Below are 6000 nucleotides of genomic sequence, written 5' to 3'. Positions count from 1 at the left end.
TTGTTCAATAGTTTAAGGTATGTATTTGTATCCTTATCTTTTGTTTGGAAATATTGTGTGTGTGTGTAAAGTGCCCTCAAGTCGCAGCCGACTTATGGCGACCCCTTTTTGGGGTTTTCATGGCAAGAGACTAACAGAAGTGGTTTGCCAGTGCCTTCCTCTGCACAGCAACCCTGGACTTCCTTGGTGGTCTCCCATCCAAATACTAACCAGGGCTGACCCTGCTTAGCTTCTGAGATCTGACGAGATCAGGTTAGCCTGGGCCATCCAGGCCAGGGCTTGGAAATATTACTTAATTGATACTGCAATCTAGGAATAATAAGATTTTCAATTCTAGAGGTTTTTGAAATGTTTATTGCACTTATAGGAGCTTTGTCTCCTGCATGAACGGGGAGCTGAAGAAGCCGCCCCCGCGGCGGCAAAAACGCAAAGCATCCGGACGGCGTTCTGATCTCCTCCGTATTTGGTCTTCTGCCTTCTGTCTTCCTTACCTGCAAGGATTAAGAGACTTATGAACTAAAGAAGAGTCTGTTTGACTGGATATTAAGGCACAAGAACTGAACTCTATTTGAACATTTGTATATATATCCGTGTTGCTTTTGAGTAGCCTTTGCTGCTTTTTAGCATTGTGTCTATTTATTATATTGATAAACTGCCAGGTAGTAGCAGGAGATCTCCTGCTAATTCAACTGATCTCCAGCTGATAGAGATCAGATCACCTGGAGAAAAATGGCCGCTTTGGCAATTGAACTCTAATATGTATCACTAAGACCTGAATTATGATGACCTTTTAAATGAATGTGAGCATCTCAAGCACTACATGACTCTTGATGAAAATAGTGAGACTCTCCCTGCACTGTACAGAAAAATAATTTCGGACAATTTGAAATCTGTATTCCTGAATGTTGAAATTGCACCCAGAGTGTTCATGTGCATGATGATGACCAACTGTACAGAAGAACGTTCTTTTTCCAAGACTGAAATTTATAAAAAATCTGCTTCGTAGCACAATGGGGCAGCATCGTTTGAACTGGCTTTCACGCATGTGCATGGAAAATGACATCCTGAAGACCATTGACTTCAAGCCAATAATAAAGCAATTCTCTGAAAAGAAATGCCGCAAATGCTTGTTATAATAAGTTCATAGTAATTTCATACTCTAATCTGTGTGGTTTACTGAGTATTATTGTGTTTTTCAAGCCTTGTGTATTGCTCAAATGTTTATCATGTTGATTAGTTGCTGCTGTACAGCATGTTTTTAATGTTTTAACGCCAGTTTTGTTGACGTGCCAATAAAATAAATATATGTTTAATATTATCGACCATTTACTTTTTATTCCTGTGAGTGGTTGTTGTAGGGGCCCCAGCACACTGGTTTGCCCAGGGGCCCATGATGCTGTTAAGACGGCCCTGCCCGCAGGTTGGTCCGACAGGGACAAACTGGTGCCCAGAAATAAATTCTAGAGAGTCGGCCATGCATCTGCTGATTCACATCCGTGCCGTTGCCCCAAGCAATGGGCTACAGAAGAGAACAGGAAGACCACGCAGTACCCTGGCTGATTGTGTTAGCAGCTACTTACTTTAACAACCTGAGGATCATTTCTGTCATGTCTCCTGGCTTCATCCAATGGAGATCTGTCAGATAAAGTCAGAGCATGTCTACATTTACACTAGGGTTACCAACCTCCAGGTGGTGTGTAGGAAAAAGGTACCTCTATGCTAGTACCTGAGGTTTGGAAATCGGCATAGATGCGAAAAGATATAACCAAAGTGCAAAAATTTATATAATGCTACACAATGACACAACACAAAACCACTTATAAAAACAAATATGACATACACAACATAGATATGTGCATCACCAACAAGCAGTCCAAGACCAACATATGTGGTCCAAAAGTTACACAATCCTTCAAAAGGTAAATATTCAATAATCCCTATAAAGGTAAGTGTACATAGTCAACAATGGTCCCACGAAGGTTTCCACGAAGTGCAGATGTAGACAGATGGGGATACGGCCGTTTCGATTTCTTATATTGATCTCTTCTTCAGTCCCCCAAAACAACTTATTTTTGCTTCAAATACGACTGCCAGCAATATTTTTTGTTCAACATCAATCAGTTCCACACAGGGATACAAAAAGTGTAGCATCCAATGGAAATCTGTCAGAGCAGCTCTACATTTACACTTGGGTTGCCAACCTCCAGGTGGTGGCTGGAGATCTCCTGCTATTACAACTGATCTCCAGCCGATAGAGATGTGTTCACCTGGAGAAAAGGGCCACTTTGGCAATTAGACTCTATGGCAATTAAGTCCCTCCTCTCTCCAAACCCCGTCCTCCTCAGGCTCCGCACAAAAAATCTCCAGGTATTTCCCAACCTGGAGCTGGCAACCTTAATTTACACAGTTTTAGCTCACTGGCAGGGGCTGTGTGTATAGTTATGATTTCCACATAAGCCCAGAAAAGCACATGATGTACCCACAGCTGACTTATGCCACCTCCTGGTGGGGTTTTCAAGGCAAGAGGCGTTTGAAGGTGGTTTGCCATTGCCTGCCTCTGTGTCATTACCCTGGTAGTCCTTGGAGGTCTCCCACCCAAATACTAGCCCGGGTCAGGGCTGAGAGTGTGTGACTGGCCCAAGGTCACCCAGCAATAGGGTTGCCAGCTCTGGGTTGGGGGCGGAGGCTGAGGAAGGCAGGGTTTGGGGAGGGGAGGGACTTCAGTGGGGTATAATGCCATAGAGTCCACCTTCCAAAGCGGTCATTTTCTCCAGGTGAACTGATCTCTTATCAGCTGGAGATCAGTTGTAATAGCAGGAAAACCCTGCCCAAAAAATTTCCCTGGCAGAGTAGGGTTTCCCAGGTCCTAGTCTGACACCTTAACCACTTAGACCACACACCATGTCTGCTCTCCCCCGCACTAGCGTTGCCAACCTCCAGGTACTAGCTGGAGATCTCCTGCTATTACAATTAATCTCCAGCAGATAGACATCAGTTCCCCAGGAGAAAATGACCGCTTTGGCAATTGGACTCTATGGCGTTGAAGTCCCTTCCCTCCCCAAACCCCACCCTCCTCAGGCTCTGCCCCAAAAACCTCCTGCCGGTGGCAACCCTACCCCCACCCCCATGGTGGAGGGAGAAAGAGAAGGAAACAGGGTCCCTGCTGTCTGACCACTTCCCCGCCAGCAGGGCCACAACCTTCCAAATATCAGGAGAGCGCCAAGTGTTAAGGTGAGGTATGGCAAGCAGGTCCATGTGATGGGGAAGGATGGACTCCAAAGAGCTCAGAATGCCCACTTGAGAGGGCCAGCATCCTGCAGTGGTCAGATTGGTATCTGAGAGACCCAGGTTCGAATCCTCCCTCCGTCAGGGAAGCTTGCTGGGTGACATTGGGCCAGTCAATCTCTCTAAGCCTAACCTCCCTCTCAGAGTTGCTAACTTGTCATTCTCCAAGGCTGAAAACTCTCTTCAGAGTCCCTAGAAGTTGCCTTCGGAGATGGGGAATAGATACATCTTTCCCCATTGTATGTCTAAAGCATACAAATGTCAAGGCATGTGCCCAAACACTAAGATGCCATTGTAGTGCGTGGCCAGCCATTTCACACACTAATGATCCTTACTAGTTGGTAATAACAGACTGTAGGACAATTAAGTCTCTCAAGTATATATAACAGACTTACCATGTATAACTCGTTCTCACCTTTTCAAGGCAGGCTATGGCAGAACGTGAAGATCCCCGTGGTGCAGAGTGGTAAGCTGCAGTACTGCAGTCAAAAGCTCTGCTCACAACCTGAGTTTGATCCCAACAGAAGTCGGTTTCAGGTAGCCGGCTCAAGGTTGACTCAGCCTTCCATCCTGCCGAGGTCAGTCAAATGAGTACCCAGCTTGCTGGGAGTAAAGGGAAGATGACTGGGGAAGGCGATGGCAAACCACCCGCTATACATAGTCTGCCTAGTAAACATTGGGATGTGACGTCACCCCATGGGTCAGGAATGACCCGGTGCTTGCACAGGGGACCTTTACCTTTTACCTGTAGCAGAACGAGGAAACGTACAGCCAATAAAGTGGCATGTTCAACAGTGTCAGGGTTCAGGCAGTGATCCCTGGTATAAAATGTTAGACAAGTATATTCCTATTTTAATCTGGAAGAGGGATAACTGTGTGCAAAACAACTTTTCCCACCCAGATTGGAGCCTACACCCTTCCTTGGCATCCTAGATTTATATGAGCAGTGAAAGAAGGTGCATCTAGATTTCTAGATACCAGATCTAGCCTCCATACTAGTTTTCAAAATGCAGGGGGGGGGGTTGTATAGAAGAGCATTCTGTCATGTGAATGTCCCTCTACCAACTGTCTGAATTGGAGCAACCCAGTTACAGATTTACCGCCGCAAGGAAAACCAGGCCCCTGAATAACCCCTGTTATTCTCTGGCCACCTATTTGGAACCCAAGAGGTTTGCTTCCCAGAAAGAAAGGGGAAAAAAAACCCTCAAGAGCGAGTGTTCGGCTGTCACAAATGAATGAATGAAGCAGGGTTCTCCAGAGTACAGCCAACTGCGCTCGCGAGCTCCGCAACGTGCTCGCCGGCGTGTACCGTCCGAGCCAGACCCACTCGCTCTCTGAGAGAGCAATTTCCTTTGCCGAAAGGGCCCCCGGGGAGACGGAATTGGGTTAGAACACATGCTAAGCATGCGAAGAAACGTTTCTGCCTAGCGGGGCTGGAAGGGAAGGGAACATGACAGTTGAACTGAGTTAGCCGTGAGTAAGAACGCACCAAGAAGGAGGTCAGCAAGATTATATCTCTTAACTGGCATCCCGTGTTGGTTTGGGCCTGGCTGGTGAGGCTGAGAGTCTTGATGGAGAAGGCCTTTGATATGAGTAAACTGAATTGTTAAATTTGGGGATGAAGAAAATCCAAATCCACAGCATAGCCAGGATTTACTCATTTCCCTCCATCCACTTATTTGCTTTTGGAACAGCCCACCCTTGAAATAGTTCTCCAGCACTTTGTATTCCAAGGTAAACTGCCTCTGAACGTGGAGGTTCCGCGTACCGTGGTTAATAGCTATTGACAGACTATTCTCCATGACGTTGTCTAATCCCCCTTTTAAAGCCTGCATGTTCTACCTAGGACACTTTCCCCCGCTATTACAATTGATCTCCAAGGAACAGAGATCAGTTCACCTGGAGAAAATGGCTGCTTTGGAAGGTGGACTCTGTGGCATTATACCCCACTGAAAAAGTGAAGATTTTTCTAAATACACTTAGTATCATGTTGCTGATTCACTGACAGCCGTACAGGATAACTGATCATTGCTCTTCAAGTTTCATGCTTTTTTCTGCACATGTGTAATTTTGGTCTGAATCAGAGGCTTATGGCTCTACCTTGTTAGCAGCAAATTCAACAGGTTAATAATGTGTTGAGCAAAGAAGTACTTCCTTGTATCAGTCTTGACAGTTTCTTTGAAGCTGGGCAAGAGTTCTGAGATTGATAAAGGTCTGCCTTTCCCCACCATGCACAATTTTATAAATATCTATCATGTCCCACCTTTATCATCTTCTTCTAGGGTTGCCAGCTCCAGGTTGGGAAATACCTGGAGATTTTTGGGGAGGAGCCTGAGGAAGGCAGGGTTTGGGGAGGGGAGGGACTTCAATGCCATAGAGTCCAATTGCCAAAGTGGCCATTTTCTCCAGGTAAACTGATCTCTGTCGGCTGGAGATTAGTTGTTATAGCTGGACATCTCCAGCTAGTACCTGGAGGTTGACAACCCTATTTTCTTCTCTAAACTGAAAACCCCCAAACTCTTGAATCTTTCCTTTTAAGGAAAGTGTTCCACCCCCTTGATTGTTCTAGTTGCCCTTTTCTGTACTTTTTCAAACTCTACAGTATCATTTTTTTAGGGTCATCCAACTTGTACACCATACACCAAATGTAGCTGCACCAAAAATGTATACAAGGACATTGTGATGCTGCTTGTTTTATTGTCAGCCCCTTTCCTA

Source organism: Euleptes europaea, chromosome 7 (genome assembly GCF_029931775.1).
Source record: "Euleptes europaea isolate rEulEur1 chromosome 7, rEulEur1.hap1, whole genome shotgun sequence".
In the NCBI taxonomy this organism is placed as follows: domain Eukaryota; kingdom Metazoa; phylum Chordata; class Lepidosauria; order Squamata; family Sphaerodactylidae; genus Euleptes; species Euleptes europaea.
This window is presented reverse-complemented; position numbering follows the sequence as displayed.